General features: G+C 42.4%; 1 protein-coding gene across 2 annotated transcripts in view; it reads left to right on the forward strand.

Annotated features, from left to right (window-relative positions):
- Positions 1-406: 406 nt before the first annotated feature.
- Positions 407-21,509, forward strand: part of pacsin3 (protein kinase C and casein kinase substrate in neurons 3) — a 64,067-nt gene continuing 42,964 nt past the window's right edge. The window contains exons 1-2 of one of the 2 annotated variants that reach the window (XM_075466901.1): positions 407-852; positions 9,074-9,139. The gene's annotated coding sequence lies outside the window, so the exon portion shown is untranslated. The remainder of the gene's footprint in view (positions 853-9,073; positions 9,140-21,509) is intronic. The other variant, XM_075466902.1, reaches the window with a different exon arrangement.

Genomic DNA, 21,509 nt, shown 5'->3' on the forward strand with positions numbered 1-21,509 from the left:
TATATATTTGTATATATGTATATTTGTATATATGTATGTATGCATATATATATATATATATATATATATATATATTTGTATATATGTATGTATGTATATAGCTGTTGTGCAGTATGTAATGAATTTATTGCTTTATGACTATCCCAAAAATGAACTTTTCTGCATAATCTACAAGAACAAAGTGATATTTCCATCAAAAGGTTACCCAACAAACACAAACCGGCTCACCCAATAAATTCGTGTTTACACATCTGACTCGATTCGTTTCTCTTTATATACTTAGAGCTCCTAACACACGTGAGTGTGTTGTCTTTCATTTCACAGATTCCCGAAGGGTTTGTTTCTGTCCGCATTAAGCCGCGCCGCAGACAGCGAAGGGTTAAACTGTAATAGGATGAATGGATATTGTGGAGAGCAGCATCTGATTACGCAGACACGCCAGTAGGCATCGGAGGGGAGAGACACTAATCAGCAGGAGAAGCGGCTTTTCGTTCCCCTCCGAGGAACACAAACCCTCCACTTCTTATTTCCACCTCTTCACAGCTTTACTTTGCACCGGGGGAGAGCAGCAGAATAAAAAAAAAACCCAACCCGCGGTTCTCTTTGGGGAGTTTCTCGCACGAGCAGAACGGCTCGCGGTCGGAGCTTCTCCTCCTATAAATGGCTGAAGGGGGCCGACGGGTGACCGCGGAGTGAAGCGCGGGATGTCGCAGTTGGCGGAGCCGTGAATGAAGACAGAAACGGCGGTGTTCTGAGACGAGTGTCCGTGTTTTTGGGCCCGACAGGAGGCGCGGCTGCGGCTTCTTGGAGGCTCCTGCTTGTGGTTCGTTCCTCCAGGTCGGAGGGAAACGGGTAAGCAGCCTCACCTGCCCGCACATGTTGTCACCCTGAGGCCGCTGCCAAACACTGACAGCTGGCCTGCTGCTTCACCTGGTTATATATCTGCTGATAGTTCAGCTGTCTCAGTAAAGAGTGGAAATGTTGGCCGCCCGTGCATCAAATGTGAACTCTGAACGCCTTTCTCTGTTTTATTGGAATACTCTAAAAACTGGGCCACTCATATGAACGGTGAGAGCTCTCATTTTAAAGCTGCACTTTTACAGGTTTTTTTAACCACCAGAGGGCAGAAAAAAAAATCCAAAAACTACTTTAAAGGGATAGTTCGCCTCTTTTGACATGAAGCTGTATGACGTCCCATATCAGCAACATCATTTATGAACATCTTCTTACCCCCTGCTGCGTCCTGTGAGCAGAGTTCCAGCCTCGTTTTGGTGTTGATGAAGGTAGTCCGGCTAGTTGGCTGGGGCCACAAAAATAAAGCGTTTTGCTTCTCAAAACAATATGCGTTCAAAAGAGTAATACATTTGCATCATAAAATCGTTACACAGAAAAAGTCAGACCTCACAATCGCTTGGCACTATTTTCTCTCCCTTCGTATCACTGCATGCCGACAGTCGCGCCTGTTACGGTGTTTAATGCTCAGTCTGCACTTCGGTCTGCACAGCAGGCAGTGATACGAAGGGAGAGAAAATAGGGCCAAGCGATTGTGAGGTCTGACTTTTTCCAGGAGAACGATTTTGTGATGCAAATGTATTACTCTTTTGAACGCATATTGTTTTGAGAAGCAAAACGCTTTATTTTTTAAACCCCAGCCAACTAGCCGGACTACTTTCATCAACACCAAAACGAGGCTGGAACTCTGCTCACAGGACGCAGCAGGGGGTAAGAAGATGTTCATAAATGATGTTGCTAATGTGGGATGTCATACAGCTTCATGTCAAAAGAGGCGAACTATCCCTTTAAAGCTGCGTTCGGCAACTTTTTTTTAGTCATATTAGCCTGAACTGTCATGGGATTCTGGAAGTAGAATATTAAATAGGCCGTTTAGGAAAAATAACGAAATCTGTAGCTCCCTCTGAAGCCTGTAATCATGCTTGCAAAAACCGAGCGCTCCCGGCTGTTTTTAACCAATCAAGTTAGGGTGGAGGAACCCTACCTGTCAATCACAGCTTGTGCACACGCTGCTGAGCGTGAGTCTGCCCCAGCTTGTGTGCGCTCACACTGGTGTGAACTCACGTGCACAACCTCGTCCACAGAGGGGGAGGGGTTTGGGGGGCGATTCGGAGCTTGTTAGAGGTTGGGGGAGGGACCTGAAAGTTGTGTCAGTTCGAATTTTCCGACTTTAGACTCGGAATTTTGAAAACCTGCCGACTGCAGCATGTTCCAAGTCGCCTTTTCCTTCAGTCATTTTATTCTGGTGACATCAGAAGGTTTGTGCTGTTTACATGGTTGGCACACGCCATCAAAATACCCCATAAGAACAGTCCAGACGCTGTTTAGATGCCTCATAAGCCTCGTAGAACAGGTGACTGGTGCAGAAACGGCTAAATGCTTTGATCCCACCCAACAAAGGGGTCTTAAATGGACCCAAATGGAAAAGAATGGATGTGGCGTGGAAATTTGTTTGCATCTATGAGTGAGTCATCCATCCTTCTCACATTGCTGGTTTAATTGTTGCACAACGCTGTTTGAAAACAAGTCTCTAGGTTGGCTTTATTTGGCTGGTGAGCGTGTTGTTACAGTGCAGTCTCAGGGTAAAAGGTGCTGAACTGAAAGTGCTCCGGGGCAAAACTTCCTATTTCTGTTGGTTTGATGCATCAACGTGAAAAAGGTTCCATGTTTCTTATTGGCCCACACAGATTTTGGTGTCAGTGTTTCACCTCCGTGGGACTTTAATGGAGAACTGCACTGCGTTTTTTGAATACTTCAGTTTTTTTTATGTGCCATATTTTCTACCACAGGGGCATGTTTAATGCATACGCTGGGGGTGCAGCTTCTAAATCATGTCTTAGACCATTTCTACTCCACATAACAAATAAGTAACATATCTATCCGTTGCAAAAGTTGCAATCAAGATCAGAAGCATGTTTTGCGATGTGCAGGAATCTGAGCGAAGGCGGCTACATTTTGGCTGGATTTCTTCTTTCTTGGCAGCACGTTCCTGTTTCTCTCCGTTAAGTGCATCGTCCCTCTCTCCTGGTCTTCATATCTCCTCTTCTCCATCAAAATCGACCACCGTGACCAACTTTTTAGACGCCCTAAACCAAAGCTAACCTGGCAAAAACAGTGGTGGGCGCAGATAGGATAGTTCGCCTCTTTTGACATAAAGCTGTATGACATCCCATATCAGCAATATCATTTATGAACATTTTCTTACCCCCTGCTGCGTCCTGTGAGCAGAGTTCCAGCCTCGTTCTGGCGTTGATGAAGGTAGTCCGGCTAGTTGGCTGGGGTTTAAAAAATAAAAAGTTTTGCTTCTCAAAACAATATGCGTTCAAAAGAGTAATACATTTGCATCACAAAATCGTTCAACAGAAAAAGTCAGACCTCACAATCGCTTGGCTCTATTTTCTCTCCCTTCGTATCACTGCCTGCTGTGTAGACCGAAGTGCAGACAGGCGCGGCTGTCGGCAGGCGGCAGCAGGCATTGATATGAAGGGAGAGAAAATAGAGCCAAGCGATTGTGAGGTCTGACTTTTTCTGGATGAACGATTTTGAGATGCAAATGTATTACTCTTTTGAACGCATATTGTTTTCAGAAGCAAAACACTTTATTTTTCTGGCCCCAGCCAACTAGCCGGAACTACTTTCGTCAACACCAAAACGAGGCTGGAACTCGGCTCACAGGACGCAGCAGGGGGTAAGAAGATGTTCATAAATGATATTGCTAGTATGGGATGTCACACAGCTTCATGTCAAAAGAGGCGAACTATCCCTTTAAGGCTCAACTGCTGTGTGAAGAGGGCTTGTGTTTACAGCTGCCCATCAGTTGCTGAAATGAGGTTTGAACGGTGAAACCTTTGCCACTTGAGATTTAAAGAAACAGACTTTGACACCATAAACTGTGTGACGTCTCTTTCGCGACATTAGCACCGGAGCTACGGGAGCTACAACAGCTGCATTAGTTTAGTATTACCAGAAGAATGGCACATGAACATCTGGTTTGTGTTTGTAAACATCGGTGGTCTGTGTTAGGGATGCATCCTGAATCAGCTGGTTACTGATCAGGAGCTGTGCACTGTTTTTGTTTTGTTTCACTTTGAGCCAACAAATAAGGACAACTAATGCTGTTTATGTGATGTCCTGTTTTAAATTTGATATTTTAAGACTTGACTGCTGTATGTGCTCAAAACATACATCAGGCCAAATGAGACTGAACAGCTCAGCGGTTAAAGGTTGAAGTGGGCAAAAAGATTTTCCGCCACATAAAAGCAGGAGAATGTGGCGCTTTCACTGCTTCTCAGCATCTTTGTTGGTCTTCCTTGATGATGGCGTCATCATTTCAAGCTTAGGCTCTGAAGAAGTTACATTTTTATGACTTCCACTTTAAAACGGAGACAGCTTGGAGACCACAGACTTTTTAAAATAAGCTCCACTTGGTTTTTCTGAACGTGGGAGGCAGGAGATCTCCTCCAGCTTTTTGGCTCCAGCTGCTGCCCAAGCAAGTGGAATTTCACAGAAACATGAAATATGTCAACGCAGAGCTTCGACTCCCACGCAGTCTGTCAGCTCTCCTCCCATTGGCCCACTTATCTCTCTTCTATGAACTTAAATAAGTGAGGTCAGACACTGATGAGTCCAGGTCATTGATTTTATTTTGCTCTTCTCCCTCTCAGGAGAAACGGTGACGGATAAACATTTGTCCAAACGTTTTATATACGCTAGCATTGCATCATGTGATGTTTTCGAAGCCTGAACATGTGAACGTAGTCGTGAACTTTCAACTCCTTTCGCTCACCGTCAGCTGGTGAGGAAAGAAGAAAAAAGACCATGGAAGTAGAACAGTGAAAGGATATTTCACTTGAAGACCCACCAACGCCTCCTTCCCCCTAACATGGCATTCATGTCCTAATTAAGAGCGGCAGCTGTCAACATCATTAAATCATCAGCAGAGGTGGGTAGAGTAGCCAAAAATTGTACTCAAGTAAAAGTAAAAAGTAGTCATCCAAATAATTACTTGTGTAAGAGTAAAAAAATGCTCGGTGAAAAAACTACTCAAGTACTGAGTAACTGTTGAGTAACGTCTGATTTATTTGTTAAAACAAGCATTCAATCAGACAGACAAAAATACTAAATAATCCTCTTTAGGCAAATTAGAGTTCATCCAATTGATAAAATAAATTTTAATTAATTAATTACAAAATAGCTTACATTAAAATAATCCAGGTAAATTCAAGAACTTCAATAAAAAAATAAAAGAGACTTAGAAATGTTTAAAACATCTGTAACCCATATGTAACCTAAAAAACAAACATTCACCTATCCATGGGGGGAAAAACGAGTTTAGGAAACTTAGCGCTACATGTTTCCTCAAGTTAGATGTTGAGTTTCTGCTGAAATGTGCGTTTGTTTTGGTTGCCACAGAAGACACATAATGTAGCTGCTGTTTCTCACTCTTTGTAAGGTAAACATGCTTTCAGTATGAGGCCTCGTCTGCGTCTTCATTTCCCACCGTTGGTTCTGACATTTTTCATCTGTTTCTTTGTTTGTTTGCTACGACTGCTAATGCTAAAGCTAACCCGTCCCGCCGCTGAGATTGAGTACGGTCACGTGACCAGACTGCACGGCTGCGTCTGATTGGTGGAACACAGTCAGGTGGTAGAGCCTTTGGCGGAAGTCTCTCTCTCTGTCAGAATAAAACATTAAAATGAGGCGTACGCGGGGGGATAAAAATAATGAGGCGTAGAATACCAAAGAGGTAAGAAGAAAAGTAACCAGCTCATTGTAGCCTAATGTAGCGGAGTAAGAGGACAGTTTCTGCTGCACACATCTACTCAAGTAAAAGGAAAAAGTATAGGGATTTAAAACTACTCCTAGAAGTGTAATGTTTTCAAAAACTTACTCAAGTAAATGTAACTCGTTACTACCCACCTCTGTCCCTAACAGACTTAAAATTGGTCGTATTTTTACTAGATTTAAAAGGAAATAACAAATTATTGCATTTGAGAAGCCGTTGCCGTCAAATATTTGTTATATTTGCTTGTAAGTAACGCGTTAAACTGTAAAGAGTGGATAAGAGTATAAGAGTTCTCGTTGAACTTTGAAGAGAGTGCAGTATTTTCATGCTGTCAAATGTAACGACGGGGGAAGCAGGATCTGCTTTAATCTGCAGTATTGTGTTCCTGCTCCAAGCTGGGCGAGCTGCCGTGGAGGTGGCGCCGGCCCAGTGTGGCTGCAGTGATGTGGTTCTGCTCAGAGATGAGCTGGAAGAACAGCTGTGTGTGGGAGCAAGGCGGAGGGCTCTTTTCTTGGACTCTCGCGCCGGCTCTGCTGCACGTTTCCTCCGTGCAGTCGCCTCTGAAAAGCTTCCAAAGGTTTGTCAGACGCTGGAGAAGAGAGAGTGGAGCTGAAACGATCTGTGACGATGATCCACAGTTTAATCTGTTGCCTTCTGTCCCTGATTCTGCAGACAGTCGGTTTCACAAACCCGAACAAGCTGGATCAATATGCGGAGATACAAGCCCGGCATTTGTTCTCACTGCTAACGCAGCTAAGGACTGATTTTAGTTGGCTTGTGTTTACTGAACGCACTGTTTTGTTCGACTCCTCGATTCCCAGATGGAGAAGTTAACATGACCCAAAACTTGCACTTTATACAGAAAAAGAGTTTAAATTAAGATGATAAAGCTGAGAAAAGGATGATGTTGAACCTCATTGTGATGTTGAACCCTGATCAGACGGTGGTATTTGACTACAGATCTATAGTAGCATCAACATGGGTTACTTTATTTTTATGATGGCGTGGAATAAAAATCCTCCACAGGCTCGTCACTATCGGCCACAACCTACAGAAGAACTCAACACTGACCAACTTCCAGGGTTTTGCGAAGCAAAGCAAAACTTACATAAAATCAAGAGGATCATAAGGTTAATAACACTTGTAAACATGAACGGAAATGATCATAAAAAGCAAAAAGTCAGAGTGAAAACAAAAGGATTTCAAGGACAAATGGTGCACAAATGATCAGTGAACGTGGCCTTTTAGGGATTTTTATGTGATGAGAAGGATTTAGTCTATTCTAAACTTTACTGGGAACAGATTAAAGGAGGCAAAGACGGGAGAAATGTGATCCTTCTCTCTGGTTCAGGACTCTGGCTGCAGCATTTTGTTTAAGGCATTTTGGTAATATTACACAGAACAAATTTGACTTGAAAGACTGGTCAAAAGAATCCTGGTCAAAATGAATCGAGGTTTCTCAAAGTCGTACTGGGAGCCAAGTTAACGTCATCCAGATTGACTATCCATATAGTAAATCTGAGTTTTTAAGAGTTTATAGACGAGCCTTTAACATCAGTAACTGAACAGTTTCCTCAGGTTTCTTTAAAAATGTAGAGCTGAATATCATCAGCGTAACAACGGAAATGACGATCAGATTCCACACCTAAAAAGACCCCCTGGTCCCTGTGAACTGTCCACACCTGTAAAATAATCCAGATTGTCGGTCAGGATCAACACCGAGTCGGTGGATTATGAAGGATCAGGTTTTTACGCCACCGTCCTGATTTCTTTGCGAGTTTAAGGATCTTAAGATTTCACAGCTGAGATTTGAAAAGCAACACATTTCAAGGCCTTATCTTTTGTAGTTGATAATAAAGACCTACTTTACGCCCGGAGGATCTTCATTTCACAGTTTTTCTTTCTGCGAACACGTTAAAAAAAAGTCAAATTTGAATATTTTTCCGCCATTAAAAAGTAATTTTTTAACGTTGTTTTCCATCTTTTACCCACAATTACCGTAAACCCCTAAAATGTGTTGGAAAATCCGTTCATAGTAGTCGTAAGTGGGGCTTTGAAAGAATTAAAGTGCAAAGACAATAGATTTACTCCCTTAAAGCTGCAGTCTGCAACTCTTTTTCAAGCATAATGCCTGGAACTATCCGGGGATTCTGAAAGTAGTACATTAAATACCCCAATACAAAAAAAAATTAGTTCTCTAGGTCCCCTATATGTCCCGCTAGGTCCCTCCAAAGCCAGCAGGTTTGTTTACAAAATTGCAGACCGGACCGGTAAAAGGTAACCAATCAGGTTACGAGCTGGGCTCTGCTGCCTGTCAATCACCGATTGTGCACGCGCGATACAAGGTAGGCTCGTCCCCACGCTTATTTATCTAGACTATTGAACTTCATTACGGGCTAGTCTACTTACTGTGTCTTCCATGATCGCAAATGACAGGTGAGTTGATGAATGAGGAGTCGTGTACGCGCATCTGGCGTGCACGTAGACGTGCACAAGTTCTCATGTGTTTTGATGGGGCGGGACAGGAAGTTGAATAACTTTTTATTTTTCGGTTAAAAAATAAGCATTTCTTGCATTTTGCGACTACGGAGGTCACCGTTTTCAACTTCAAGCGTTCTGATAGATCATGTAAACTCTTAAAATGCCAAAAATTAGGACTTTACGTATGACAACAACAAATCCTGCAGACTGCAGCTTTAAATAGATAATAAGCCCGTGTGAAAGCACAACTTCCTGAGCTTTTAATCCCGAGAAGGCAAATATCTGTAAAAGTGCGTTTTCCGTCTGATTTGTTTGATACGTTTTTCTTTAACCATTTCACATGAATCTGTAGATAAAAGCAGTTATGAGCTTTAATGTGCTTCATCATGAAGAAGCATGTTTTTTTTGTTTTTAACAGGGTTTAGTGAACAGGCTAATGGGAAATCCCGACGCTCCCTTTGCAGCTCTCTGCCCGGGCAGGTAATAATAGAGGTGTGAGCTAGCTGCTCTGACCAGGCGCCGCCGCTCTCCGGCTGTTTCATTAGGAACTTCACTACAGGCTCCATGTGTGGCATTTCGCCGTGACTCCCAGAATGTGCCACCCTCCAGCCAGCACCGAGCCTTAAAGCAGGCGGCTCGCTCTGCCCCCGTCTTAGCGCTGCCGGTCTGCGGGGGGATCTGATCTAACCGCTTGCTGCTTCGCTGTCTAACAAACCTCTCTGTGTTTCCCCCTTCGCTGTCACTCCTGCTCCTGACGGACCTTCCCCTCCCCGTCTGCCCCCTTTCGCCTCTCAGGCCGGTGGAGACAGAGGCTGTCTTCTGCTCGGACATCTGTCCGTCTCTGTTTTCATCTCTGATAAGGTAAGTTCTTCTGTCACTTTGGGCTCCACAGGATCTTTTTGTGTGTCTGTATTCTGTTAATCATCGTGCTCGATTTGCTGCTGTTGACGCAAAACATGTATGATTCATTTAATTTGCGTGTTTTGCACCCTAAAATCTGGTTCACACTGCTACAGCTGCTGTATATTTGGGTTTGAATGTATGATTGTAGCTCCACAAAGCCACGAACTTCGACTCTCAGGGAAGTGAGAGGATCTTCCAGCTAATTGCATAACTCGCCACCTTTCTGAACAACTTAGAATGACACACGGTGCTTCGTACCTCACGTTTGCTCATAATTAGACGGATCGTATTGAACAAATTGTTGACACTTTGTGCCTGACCTCATCGGACCCTCTTGGAAACTTTAAAACTCTTCTTTGCTGGAGTTTGACAGCACAGGTCATAGATTAGTGCAGAAAACTCCACCATCACGCCGTTGTCTGTTATGTCATGTGATTGGACACACCGAGTATTCTTAGACGACAAGTAATCCTGTGTAGTTCAGAGCTGCTCTTAGCTCGGGTTTTGGTGATAGTAGATGTGCATTTTTCTGTTTGACTACATGAGTGTTGGGTAGTAATGATGCTGTAGATTACAGGTGATGATAAATATACGCTGTGGAAACTCCTCTAAAGATGCATAATGTTCTGTTTGACCTCTTTTTTTCGTATAAACGGATCATTGCATCGGTGTAAGAACCCGAGAGGCGTGTTTATGTGGGGAAATTAAAGAATAAATGTCTGTATTGAATGGAAGTGATGAGAAAAATCTAAAAAACCTTCCACTAAGTAGCAGAAAAGTCAGGTGGGTTTCACCTGTTTTAAAGAAGACTCGAATGGAAACAATTTTGGAAATTACGTTCGACCTGGAAAGGGTTAAAGTGGCGAGTCATCAAAGGACAAACTCACGTGAGGGACTTATGATCTAATATCCCAGGTATTCCTAAAGATGAAAGTAACTACCAAAGAAGGGCCCTTTCTGTTTTCTCTTTATTGATTCCCACCACAGTTGTTGTTGTTTTTTATCCTCCTCAAGTTTTCTTTATTTTCCAGCTCAAACATCTACTTCTTTTAATGAATTACAGCTCACACCGCGGCCCTCTGATGACGCTACGTAGCCCAGCTTTCTCATTTTAAGCCAGTTATTGCAAACATGTCTTTGTATCCTCACAGTTTTGCAGTGCACGAGCCGCTGGGTGTGCAGAGGCTTCTTTGTCTTAATTGTCTGCATCTGTGAAAGTGTGAATAAAAAAATCTTACCTGGTGAGTCTTCCAGGGTCGTCAGGTCGTTTTACGGTCGATGATCTTAACCTCCAGAATGTTCGCGAGCAGGTCGGTCGTTATATATAGGTTATATTATAGATAGGGCTGGGCAAGTTAACTCGTTATTATCGCGTTAACGCGTTAATTATTTAACGGCGATAAATATTTTATTGCGCATTAACGCATGAAGCAGACAGGAAGCAGGGGGCAGAGAGAGGGGGAACGACATGCAGCACAGGGTTGTCCGATGCGGGACTCAACCTGGGTTTTTATTTTGGCTTTTATTATTGTAAAAGTCTGTTGCTCACAGGCTTTTATTCTGTAAAAGTCTGTTGCTCACAGGCTTTTATTTTGTAAAAGTCTGTTGCTGTCTGCTGCGGAACCAGAAAAGAAAGTAATCGGCGGATCTACCAAACATGGAGAAGGGTACGGAACTTTTACTCGGCCATTTTCATTTTAAAGTTCTTCCAGACGGCGGAGTCAACAGAACCAAAGTCATCTGTAAACTCTGCCAAGTTGAATTGTCTTCTCAGCGTAGTAGTTCCAGTCTAAAATATCACTTAAAGGCAAAACACACAACTGATAGCAGCAAGTCATTCAAGGAAACAGACAGTGGAGCGAGGCTTCTACATAAAAACTACAGAAAGATGCTGATGTTAAAAGTGTGTTTGCACAACAAATGTTATGGCACTTTCATTCATATGGCAGCACATTTAAAATAAAACTAAATGCTAAAAGCTATACACTACTTTTGGATTCATTTTTGGATTTTGCGTACAAATGCGATTAATCGTGATTTATCAGGGAAATCATGCGATTAATTAGATTAAAAAGGTACAATTATTGCATGTTTCAAAATCATCTAAAACCACTTTAAGCTGAAACGGTGACATCATGCTGAGTGTAGCTCTGGTGCCACTGCTGCTGTTATTCCTGCAGTGTGGAGACGGTTTAAAGGAGGACCGAAGCGCAGCTCAACTGCCTCAGGTGCAGGTTATAAACGGTTAAGATGGCGTGCTGATGCTGCGTCGCCCACAGACTTCCGTCTCTCTGCAGGAGTGCACCCTGCTTCAGTTCCTCAGTTATTTTTGCTTGAGTTATTTTTCTGAAAACCCTTTAAAAAAGATCAGCTACACTCTGGGAGCTACATTAAAGGATTAGCGGATTAGTTTAAAGGCAGAGCACCTCATGTCTGTTCAGTAAATATAAAGTTAGCGAGTGAATACTGTGATTCAGCTCCTGGAATGTCACTTTTTTGGTGTTTTTGGTTGAAACATTGACTCATTGCAAAACGCCAGATTCGTATTGATAAGCCTGTTTTTTGGGGTTATATTTTACTCCCTGACAAACCTCAGTTACCAGGACAGATTAAAGGGATAGTTCGTCTCTTTTGACATGAAGCTGTATGACATACCATATCAGCAACATCATTTATGAACATCTTCTTACCCCCTGCTGCGTCCTGTGAGCAGAGTTCCAGCCTCGTTTTAGTGTTGATGAAAGTAGTCCGGCTAGTTGGCTGGGGTTTAAAAGACAAAAGCGTTTTGCTTCTCAAAACAATATGCTTTCAAAGAGTAATACATTTGCATCACAAAATCGTTCTCCAGGAAAAAGTCAGACCTCACAATCGCTTGGCACTATTTTCTCTCCCTTCGTATCACTGCGTTCAGCCACCTAGCGATAGCCGCGCCTGTTGTTTGCTGCTCGGTCTGCAGTTCGGTCTGCACGGTCTGCACAGTAGGGAGTGATACGAAAGGAGAGAAAATAGAGCCAAGCGATTGTGAGGTCTGACTTTTTCTGGAGAACGATTTTGTGATGCAAATGTATTACTCTTTTTGAACGCACACTATCCCTTTAAGCTTGATTTTAGGTTTCAGAGTAGCTACAATGTGTTTTATTTTAGCCACCAGCAATCATTTTGTAATCATTGTGAGCATGGCTCACAAACAGCGAGTCTCTCATTTCCCAGCAGGACCCACGGCTGCGCCTCACTTTATAACGTTCAGCCAGCTGTTGGCCTCAGCAGAATCCTCAACTTCTGTTCGCGTCCCTAGATGTTGGCGGCCTCCAGGCCCTCGGTGCCCCCACAACACTTAACCGCACACACTGAAACTTTGCTGGAATGCAGAGCGACTTCCAGACGTGTGCTCGTGTGGGGTCTCCACATGCTTCACATGTCGCCTGGCTGCATTGAAACAGTTAGTTTACATTAATCAGCTTAATGGCTGTGAGCTTACGAGGTCTGGACCGGCCTCTCTATCAGTCACTCACTCCTCATCCCTCCCTCAGCTGGTCTTTCCCCTCCTCCTCCTCACTGGCTTGACCCACTTCTCAGTAAAACCAACAACCAGAATCTCTTACTGTCCCTCCTTTTCTCTCTCCTCCCATCAGCCAGCTCTTTAGAGGGCCCTGTATTAGACACAAATTGCATTCTGGATCACATCCTTATCTCCGATCATCGTATTCATGCAAACCCAGCCTCTAACTTCATGCTGTAAACTGGTTTGCAGGTCTTTAAGATAGCGTAACGCAACAAAAATAAACTTTAGTAATCTTCCACTGAAATATTTACTCTTTGAAACGATAAACTATTTGCCTCCTCATGTTTTATACCATTAGAAATACCACTGTTAGCCGTGATAGGGCTCTGGTTCATTCAGCTGAGGCTGATCTCCATCCAACTAATGCAGAGTGGAGGATAGAAAGTCTCGTTTGTAGTCGATACATTTGTCCACTTGTCCATGTCGTTTCAGTTTCACAGTTTACTGGTGGAAACTTTTGCTTTTTGTTGGGCAGCTTTCAGGTTATTTTTGTTGTTTTTTTGGAACTGCATAATCGAATGTGGAAAACTTGCAGGATGAGTCTCAGATGTGGATCAGTGCTCTCCGACATCCCCTCTTTACTCTTTAGAGACGCTGTTGGGACGTCATGAAACAGGAACTTGAATGGAAAAGAAGAATAGTGGCTGTGTGTGTTCGAAACCGCATACTACATACTCATCGATCAGACAGTATGCAGAGCGTTTACCCACAATGCATTTCGCTCCTGCCTGAGCCGAAATCAGCTGGCCTGAAGCTGATTTCGCTTAAGCTCTAAACTTTGTAAACTTTAGCAACATTTGAAACATTTTCAGGTGAGAAAGTAGTCGTTTAGATCCCCAACGTGTTGAAAATCTGACAAAATACCGGCTATTTACAACTTTGTTCCGACGAATTCGGCGCTACTAAAGCTAGCCGCAGTGAGCAACGCACTTCCGGTTATTTTCACAAAATAAAATACCCGTTGCCTTTTATCATAGGGAAAGCCATTACGATACAATTGGTGCTTTTGTTTTGAAAACAGGAAGTGAACCTACCCTCGTTGTAGCTAGCTTGAAACTGCCGTTTTGACAGGAAGTGACGATCGGCGACGTCATGTTACGTTGCATCTTGGGTAGTTTGAGTATGAGTAGTAACCTCATGATGCATACCCAACATTTCAGAGAATCTAGTATGCATTCGGGAACTTCTCGCTCACTCAAAAAGTTAGTATGAGTAGAAGGAGAAGTAGGAGAAGTATGCAGTTTCGAACACAGCCAGTGACTTGTAAATAGTAGCGTTGCAACGAGTCGTCGACAGAAATCGATAATAGAAATGTCGCCGGACGTGTTTTTCCCAACTGGGTGAGGCATCTCACTTAATTACAATCTCTGCCCAGAGTCGCACACGCAAAATAGCGTCTTTGTCGAGCGGTAATGTACAGAAATGGCGGCGTCCAACACATTAGCGTGTAGCAAAACTTCTAAAGTTAGCCTGGATACGGCGAATAAAAACTTGCAAGGTTTGCAAAGCAATCAGCAGCACGAACATTTAAAGAGAAAACACGTCGGGCAGTCTGACTCGCCTCGGTAAGATTCAAGTAACATTGAAGCCAATACGTTTTTGTTTTTGCAAAGTTGAATAAAAGATGCATTTTTCTTTGAAGTACCCATCTTTCGTGTTTATTATCATTGGCCACATAATTAAAGCAACTTCATGCTAAATTTAAGAAAAAAAATGAATAATTATCCGATTAGTCGACTAATCGTTTCAATAGTCGGTGACTCGTCGACTATTAAAATAGTCGTTAGTCGCAGCCCTACTAGATTGAACGATCTGTGCAGGGAGTTGCGCCATGAAAACTTGTACATGTAGGATTTTTTTTTTTTTTACTCTTAATTGTGAAGCTGCTGTGGAGGAAAGTTGGTTTAAAAAATCAAGTTGTTCCAACTTAAACCGAGTAGCTGTGAAGTGTAAAGAAATACAAATGATTTAAAGAATTGTCGCAGTTCTGAGCTGAAGTTGCTCAGTTGAACACAGATGAGTGTTTTTATCTGTTTTTATCATGAAAAGATTAGAGATGTGAGCAGAAACTCAAGTTTCTGCCACTTTAAAGGATGGATTTCAGGTTGAGCTGTGCTTTTATAACCCAACCCTACAGAGTGAGACGGCTGGTGTTTGAGTCTTTGTGATGAAACGCAGAGGTGTGGATTTGTTTATCTGGTGTGTGATAATTACTGCATCGATGTTTCGTGCACACAGGATTTATTAGAGCGTGACAAACCTGTTTCATCTGTCCTGGAATCTGGATTTTTGTTGCTGTAGCATCGAAACCAAAGGCTGCTGCTGCTTGTTTTTTGTTTTTTTTACTTGAAACTTCCTGATTACGTCTGGCCTCGTGTGTCTCTGTCGCATTTCTCTTCTTTAGAGAGGCGGAGAGATCCGCTCGGCTCATCTGTCGCAGGCTTCTCTGTTTCCCCTGGTCTTACGGTCTCTGGTGATTCGGTCTTTTCCATCATTTTTTGCTCCCGCTCAACAGTGCTGCTGTTCTCTTCCAGTCAGGCCTGACGCTCGGCTGCCCTGTGTTGGATCGAGGACTGACCTGCAGCTTTCAGATACCTTCAGCTGCTTAAAGAGATGAAACCAGAGGCCACGTGGAAGACATTTTTGATTGTGCTGAAGCTTCTAATGATTTCTGAGCATTTCCTTTACATCTAAAGACATTTTTGTTTTGTTCATAATGCAAATAATTCAGTCTTGAACTCAAATGTAGAGAAAACTGAAAACAGTTGCATGTTTTAACACATTTGTTTGGTATATCAGTCTTGGACTGAACACTGTTTGGGGGGAAAAAAAGTCCATAAAGGTGAGTTTTAAAGCCTCTGAAGGAACTAAAAACCATTTGAGAACCTTTGGCTGTTCTTGTTGATCATTGACCCCCCCCCCCCCATGTTCACCCTGGGGGAGAAAAGTCTGTAAATACACACCTATGCTGCCTTAGGTCTGAATAAGTTAACATGGAAACTAAGGAACAGGAATTATATCCTCACTGCAGAGAGCGAAAAGCTCACCGTGACCATTTTATCTCTGAACCGTCTCGCGTCTGAAAGAGCGCAGCGCCGCATCACAGCTACTTGGTTAGGTTTAGGAAAAGATTGTGGTAAAAATACACAGCTTTGTCGTTTAATCCAGAGCGTTGGGTAGTTGAGCTGAAACGTACAATGTGAATAATGGATGCTGACGGCTACAGTCTGTGTTTATTTGTGATGTCAGGAGTTAAACAACTGGCTATAAAACTGGTTTGCTGTGCAAACAGGGATGTTGACATGAATCTGAGACTTTAGAAAACACCAAAACTCCGGCGACAAGTCGAGACAAAAGTCTGTGCGTGTTTTGGCATATATTTCAGGAGGGTTAGGGTTAAACCCATAATAAACCAATAATTTCCCTTTGTTACTGTACATCAGTAGGGTTTTGTACCTTTTACCCCTTTACGTTCTTATTACTTTACTTTCAGTTATTTCTATCTTGCATAATTGCAAATCTTTCCGACATGAAGACAGATTCCACCCTTCGTGGACAGGATGGAAATATTTATGAACAACAATCCTCTGGTTCTTAAGAGTCAAATGTGTTTTTTCTCATCTGTGGTCCGATTTAAGTCCTGGTGAGGGCTTTGAGTCGGTGTTCCTTGTGTTTAGTTTATTTTCTCTCTTATAACTGAAGTGAGAAATCATGTTCAGATGAGGTTCAGCTAGCACTGAAACAGCTGCCGGAGTAGTTTTTAAAGGAATGCTTTTACACGCTTCCTCTTTTTCTCGAGTAAATAGGACGATTGAGTACTCTTACAGGAGTACGCTTACTTCTGCGTATAGGTTAAAGAGTGAAGGCGGGGTGTGGGACCACACACTTTACAGCTCAGCAGATCCCCGACCTCAGCGTTGGTTTGTTTGCCTGGATGCTGTGTGTCCGTGTTGAGTTCCCAGATGGACGTAAACATCCTCCCCACATGAACCAAACGGCTCTCTCTCTCATCCGACCATCTGTTCGTGGTTCTTTTAGCGATCTGAGACCGCTCAGATGGGCACAAATTAACTGGGGAAATATCACATGGAGATTAGTGGTACTTTGATTGAGCGAGGAGCTGTAGTTGGTCAGCTCGTGCTGCTACTACAAACATTTATAGCACAAAAGCTGCTTTTTTTATCAAGTATTGGACGAATTGAATTAAGAATGAAGGCAGAGCTGGGATGAGCAACGCAGTTCAAACACAAAACGGACAGATGATGTATTCATAAAGTTTACGGTCCATGGAAGAAGATCTTCAGTTTTCAGTTCTATAAAAGACAAAAGAACCAGAAAACATTGAGCATGTTTACACAAAAAGAAATAGGCCAGTGATACTCACCCCTTTTGCAAATATGCATTTCTACATATAAAACATCCCACAAAAAAATAAACAACGCAGCCAATACATTTTCAATTAAGACCACATTTACCTTAATACTGGGATGATAGTGAGAATAGTGAGAATGAATAGTGAGACATTCAGGATGAGCATGGTTTTTGTGCTGGTTTTTGCCCTTTTTTTTATTAAAACCGATCCATTGTGCCTGCATCTCGCGCTGGCTAAAGGAGCTAGCGTGCTCTGCGGTCAAGTGTGACGGTGGTTTAAGCGGGCTGCGTTGCCAGGTTTAACAGAGCCCCCCCCCTTAAGAAACACCATTAAGCCTTAATTAATAATTAATACTACAAAAACACAAAATTAATAAAAATACCTAATACTGTGCAGTATTCGCTGTGTGTTATTTGAAAAAATGTATTGTTATTGTTACCATAATTGTTATAAGCTACTATGCGAGTGCGAGCCGCCAATTAAAGCTTGAGGAGCCGCGCTGTGAGTATCTCTGAAATAGACGATCAGTTCGATAATTAACTTTCCGTGTTTAGATCTTTCTGTCCGTCTCAGACCAAACTTTCTCCTCCTCCCCACACCTGCTGCCTTCACCCGTGCTCCACAGCCCAAAACTTTCCAGAACAGGGACATCCAAGCATGCACATGTCCACAACATTCACTGCAGACTTCTGGCAGACGTTTTCCAGTCAGCTCTCCGGTAAATTGAATTTTCTGCTGATTCACACGTGAAAACGGCCACAAATATGTTCAAAGTATTCACAGTCTTTCATTGAACGACGCAGTTTTTTTTTTTTTTTTTTTTTTCAGATTTCTGAATCTTTTACCAGTGAAGCTAACAAGTCGCAGCAGCTTTTTATCATTTATAGCCCCGCTTCCTGCTGCTTTATGTAAACTTTTTTGACTCTATATCTCAGATCAAACACCGAAACCTCTCATTTTGAGCATTTGATAAGTTTTCTATGTTCTGTGTGAATCGAACTATCGGTTTATGAGATTTGCTTTTAGTTTTTTTTTATTCACAGCATCCTAACTCTTTGGGGTTTGGATACCGATTTGTCATGAGATTTAAAAACACTCCACGTGGTTGATGTGGTGCTTCCCAAGGCACCAGATGTCAGAAATGCTCTGCAGTGAGTTTACACCTTCCGGACCTGTTGTTTCACACGGATTAAACGATTGGCCTGCTATAGAAAATGTTTTCATTAACTTGCGTCCACCTGTTTGCTTTGCTTTCTGACCTGAAGAGCCATGTTTGACCAGACGGCGTGTTTTCACCATCGTCTATGAACTGCATGTATTGTTTAATTTCTCAGTCAGCGGGGTCACATGGCCCTGAAAGGATCGGATTATTGGCTAAATTACAATCAGACTGAGTTATTAAGTGCATGTATACACCTTAATCTGACAAGAAATTGTATCGAATCGAGTTACTCACGATCGGATTAAGTCACTCTAAACCTGCTTGTAGACGCTGAAGCACGTGGTGAATCAGACTTTGCGTTCTGCGCATGCTCCAGATGTTTTCCCGGGGTCGTGACCCGGAAATCAAAGGAGACGATATTCCTGTTGTTGTCGCCGTCAGAAAGAAACAAACAACGCGATGGAGAATGCTCCGTTGGGCATCGAGTTTGTGCAACAAGCAGCTCATCACAGACCAAATGTAGAGGGACGTAGCTTCATCTGGCTCTGCGTTCGCCATCTTTCTCCAATGCCTGAGTTTGTTGTTGTTGTTGGTGGTGAAGAGGTCAACAGGAAGTGGCTCTATTAGCAACAGCTGGAATGGGTACAGCGCCACCTATCATACCGGGGTATGACACGCTTTGTGCCTCTGATCCCATTCATTCACCGCCATATATCCAAGGAGAATCACCCTTGCTCAACTCATTCTTATTGTAATTTAGCCAATAATCTGATCCTTTCAGAGCCATGTGACCCTGTGTAATGCCCTGAGATGACGTTGGTTGTGAATTGGCGCTGTGTTAATGAACTGAATTGAATCCACGGGGAAACTGGGTTGTACAGCAGCAGGATGACGAGAGCTTCTGATTTTAGAGAATCAAAGCCGGAGTCATCACTTTGTTGGTGCGAGGCTCTGCTTCTCACCTGTGACCAAAGATCTATTTATTTTTACTCTCATGGTCTGCCACCTCCAGTGAGAGCAGAGATAATACAAATGTAAACAGGCAAACCTGCTGGTTCTCAATGAGGCGCACCCAGATAATCGCATCACCAGAACTCTTACCGCCAAATAATCCTGACCTCGTTCCACATCAGTTAAACCTGAGAGCTTTCTACCTCATGCCTTTCATGCCTGGAGGGTTTCTTTTCTGTAACCAGAAGTTTAACAAAAACAAAGGTGATTTAGTCTGAGAACAATTTAGTGTTAAGTTTTGTTCAGATGTTGTTTGTATGATTATCTTCAGATCCTAAGACCCGAGCTTTGGTCTGGCCTGTGTTTTACATTTCTTCTAGCTCAGGCGTCGGCATGCGGCTCTTTCATCCTTATGCTGCGGCTCCGCGTGGCTTTGGAAAATAAATTAAAAAGTATCCAATCAAAGTGTATTTTATTTGTGTTAATTAGTTTTTTTTTATTGTAATTCTAAATCGGAAGATTATTGTTATCTTGAAATATTAAAATAAAATTATATTTTTTTATTTTTCGTCACTCAAAATATGTGTCGCACTCGCTGAAAGCCCGTGTATTCCCGCCAAAACGCTGTGCATTTATCAAGACTTTCAACCCCAGGTAGGCCATGGAGAAATGTAAGAAAAGAAAGATAACTGGAAAAAAATAGAACATTTAAGGCAAGGCAAGTTTATTTGTACGGCACAATTCAACAACAAGGCGATTCAAAGTGCTTTACAGAGACTTTAAAACAGTAGAAATAAAAAAAAAAAGCATGATTTAAATCTTAAACAAAAAAGAAAGATATAAGAACAATAGATCAAATCGGTCGTTAAAATATGATTAAGTTTTGAAACTCAAACTTCAGATTTGGAGCTTTATTCAAATGCAGCTGAAAATAAATGTTTTAGGTGCATTTAATGACGCCCGGGCAGATTCATTTGCATTTACCTCTGACGAGAGTGGCTTACCAGTAGGCCTAATGTGTGGTGAGGAGACCTTCAACTCGGCGTGTTTTTTCATTTATTAATATTTTTTTAAGCATTCAAAATGTGTTCATTACATAAATAAAATGTAATTTTCTCGTTCTTAATGGATTTTGTAAGCAACACACTACAGTTTTTAAAACAAAGCGTAAAGGTAAAAAAAACAAGATCTTCATTTTCAGTGTTTTCTTTCCATAGAAACTGGGTCCAAATGGCTGTTTGAGTGTTAAAGGTTGACGAGCTCTGATCTAGCTGTTACGGGTTAGGAGGAACTAATACATATTTAACAATCAGATATTATCTTTGAACATGACGCTGTTTGTATGTGATGTGCACGTATGTGGACGCCAGGTCGTAGGATCTTTTGTTTTTGATAATCGTCTAGTCGACGTCTCACATTGTGACGATTTTAACCCCCAAAATTAAATGTTTTCCACATCAGTTGTGTCTTCCCTCTGCAAAGTAAGCTGATGTACACAAAGCCATGCTCTGTGGTGCAGTACAACAGCTGAGAACATCCACACCCTGATGTTCTCACCCAAGAAAACAAATGTTTTGGAGCTACAAATCATCGACTGGTAAAATAATGTCAAGGGAAAACGGGAAGGGGAATTCTCAGGGATAATGGTTTTCAGCTGAGATGTGGGTTTGTTGTGGTAAAACTTTGACTATTTCAAACGGGGACCACAAAAAGGGCCGAATCACGTTTCCTGACTGTGACGTGCATGATAAAAATGACCCGAGTCATCACTGAAGGCTTGTGTTTTAAAACAATGAAAAGGCAATGATGGCTTACCCCCCAGGCCTTTTATTTATTTAAAAGAATCCCAGTTAGTACGAGTGTGTGAGGATAACTGAGCATCATTTTCAACGTTTCAACGGGGATCTCTGAGACGGCTTTATCTCCTTCGGATGGTCCATCGCATCCTATTTTAATTGATATGTGAAGGAAGCATTTAACCTAATTCCTTTGGCGTTCAGAGAATTCTTCCCCTTCCTGTCATGGCTGTCACTGAGATGCTTCCAGATCATTTCACATCAGCTGTTTTCACTCATGATCACCAGATCTGACTGTGTGGAGGCTGTCAGGACAATGTTGCTCAGCTTTACAGAGAAAGCTTGGATGTATAGATGGCAGAGATGGGACCAAGTCACACATGTGCAAGTCTCAAGTCTTAGGCTACCTTTACACGGAAACGATCTGAAACCAAAACGCAAAAGTGGCGTTTCGTTTTCACTTTTAAATCTGCATTTAGACGAGT

The sequence above is a fragment of the Odontesthes bonariensis genome, chromosome 1, assembly GCF_027942865.1.
Source record: "Odontesthes bonariensis isolate fOdoBon6 chromosome 1, fOdoBon6.hap1, whole genome shotgun sequence".
NCBI classification, from domain to species: Eukaryota; Metazoa; Chordata; class Actinopteri; order Atheriniformes; family Atherinopsidae; genus Odontesthes; species Odontesthes bonariensis.